The sequence below is a fragment of the Mustela nigripes genome, chromosome 12 (assembly GCF_022355385.1).
Source record: "Mustela nigripes isolate SB6536 chromosome 12, MUSNIG.SB6536, whole genome shotgun sequence".
Classification (NCBI taxonomy): Eukaryota; Metazoa; Chordata; class Mammalia; order Carnivora; family Mustelidae; genus Mustela; species Mustela nigripes.
Window position 1 is genome coordinate 69,760,923 of NC_081568.1, and position 2,802 is coordinate 69,763,724.

The following is a 2,802-nucleotide window of genomic DNA, read 5'->3' on the forward strand; positions in this document are numbered from 1 at the left end:
GGGGCTGCAGCGACACAATGGGGAGAAGACCCACCACTTTACTGCTCCAACCTCGGAGCCTGAGGCATCTAACAGTAGAGCACTGGGGCCTAGCTTGTACACCCTTGTCATCCCATTACTCTGTTCAGGACATCAGGGTGTGTACACAGGCCTGGTCTGCTACTAACCTGCTGTGTGACATTGAACAGGTACCTCTGTCTCTCAGTCACAGTTCATAAAGGCAGGGTGGGCTCTAGCCCCAGAGGCCAGACCACAGCCTTGTTTCAATTAGCAATAATTGCGCCTCGGATAAACCTCATTGGCTACGATACGGGCACTGCGCAAAGCTTCACAGCCTTGTTTCAGCATCTTTGTCACACTATAGGGCCTCAGAGCATCTGGCTCAACTCTAGGAAACTAAGGTTGACAGAGAGGCTCTGTGCCTCTACAGGGAAACAGGAAAGTTGGTAAGAATAAAGGTGGGATGTCAGTTCTTCCACAAAGAGTAACAGCCCCCATACCCTTGTCATCCTTAAACCTTGGCCAAGGCTCCCAAACAGCCATCCATGAAGAGACCCTGCAGTGAGAGCCACTTGGGTTTTCTCTGTGTCCTAGTTCTCCCTCAAATAGACTCCTATCTGGACAGTGGCACTGTTCCTGTTGGGGGCACTGTTTCTCAGGTGGGAGAGCCATGTGAGTACTGCTCTGGAGACTCAGGCAGGCCAGAGCCCACAGTTTTCTCGGAGCCTAGTGGCATGACTGCTTTAGCATCTGTGGAGAGGCTGGTACACTGGAAGGCCAGAGCTCTGGGCTGGATACCTGAGCACAAGTGGCCTGACCTCCGGCTGGCTGGGAATGGCCCTAGGCACTCTCTTTCCCTAGGAGACCAAGCAAAATATCCAGGGCTGGGTGGCTCAGTCAGATAATCATCTGCCTTCACCTCAGGTCACCATCCCAGGGTCCTGGGATTGAGTCCCACATTGGACACCCTGCTCAGCAGGGACCCTGCTTCTTAATCTTCCTGCTGTTCTCCCTGCTTGTGCACACTCTCTCTCTTTCTGACAAATAAATGGAATCTTTAAAAAAAAAAAAAAAAAAAAAGAGGACCAAGTTATATCCCTCCAAGGGAGATAACCAAAGGCAAGTGAGGGTCATGCTTAGTCTGACCCTGAGGAAACACTCTTGGGTTTGCTAGGGCCATCTCTAGACCAGGAAGGAGAGCAAGGTGGGGTGGCCTGAGAACAGAGGCTCACCCATACATCAGGACTTCCCAGGACAGTAGGGCAGCACCTCTCCCTTCACTTCACAGGGACTTCACCAGGGACCATCTCAACTCTTTATCACCTCCTGCCTCCTGGGGGCCTCCCTTCCCCACTAAGAACTCAGCAGTACTGAGGTTAGAACCAGGACACACAAAAGCGGTCATATAGCCTCTTCCGTAGGCTAGGCCTTAAGAACTGGACCACCCTGCTGGCAGCCACATGGCAGTCTCTCTCACAGGCCTTAGCATGGCTATACGCTTTGATGCAGCCTTCAGATGTGGGAGATCACACAGGAGGAGGCAAACTTCATCCATAGAAACAGCCAATGTGTCAGTCCATGAATTAAAATGATGGACATGAAGCTAACGCGGCAAGGCCCCTGTGAAAGGGCCAGAATGGCGTCAAGGCTGGGATGACGCCATGTGGGATTGGGATTTTCTCCTTGGCTTCCTACCCTGTAGTGGTATAAATGTGAATGTGGCTGGATGTGAGGAAACATACTGAGCACCAAGATGGTGGCACAGAGCATGTGGTTCCCTTGCTTATGGAAAATTTGCATCTTCAGTGTCTTCAGGTAAATGGGGTCCTGTGGGAGCCTGTATTGAATGACTCTCCAACTCAGTTATTCAATCAAGATGCTGGCGATTACCTTGAAAGGGGGCTGCTCCCCTCAAAAGCCCAGAAGGTTAGATCCTCTTTCTAAGATAACATGGATAGCAAAAGAGGTCTGGCTGCTCTTCCTTGGCCAGCAGGATAGGATGCCCAAGGCATCCTCAGTTAACCTCACAACTGTCCTGTGCCTAGAGTTACAGGTGGCACTACACATCTAGCCTGCACCACACAGCCCTCAGTGGGGTCCTGGAAACTAGGTTCTGAGCCCTTACTCCTCTTGTTTCCTGCCTGCCTATATATGTATGAGCTTGAGAATTCAGGGTCTTTCTGACTGAAAGTGGGGGGCAGGGGCTGCATGGACCAGGCACATACTGTGCCAACCTGGGCTTCTGAGCAAGCTGCTATTCGTGTTGAAGGCACATGGTTGAATCCAGCAGATCCTATCCTGGCCCCTCCCACAGTGTTCCATGGGCTTCACAAAAATGAAATCTGGCATTCAGGTCTCTCTCAGGCCTCAGTTTTCTTAAAACTGTCGAGTAGGGTTGTGGCAGGCACAGAGAAGTGCCAGCCCCAGACCAGTCTGCTTGAACAGAGGGAGGCTGAGACAGGACAAGGTCAGGAAAGCCCATTTCTCCTGAGAGCACCCTGATGCTGACCCTGCTTCCCCAAGGAGTGAGGTGGGCAGAATGTTCAGGGCATCCAGGTCTGCAGAGCAGGTCAGAGTAGAGCCAGCCCCCAGGCTGGGATCTGGGGCTGAGGGGAGGGTCCTCTTACCTACTGTTGGTGCAGGATGCTCCCTGCCCCCAGGACCCAGAGAGGCCTGGCCTTTGTGCAGGACCATACAGGAGGTCAGCTCTTTGGAATCCTCAGGCCTGGACCCCAGAAACCCCCTCACTGGACCCTTCCAAATGGCTGACCAACTTCCCTGCTGTGAGGAGACCCTGGGCTG

General features: G+C 52.6%; 1 pseudogene; it reads right to left on the reverse strand.

Moving 5' to 3' along the window:
• Positions 1–259: 259 nt before the first annotated feature.
• LOC132028923 (U4 spliceosomal RNA) lies at positions 260–328 on the reverse strand (annotated as a pseudogene).
• Between the last annotated feature and the right edge of the window lie 2,474 nt (positions 329–2,802).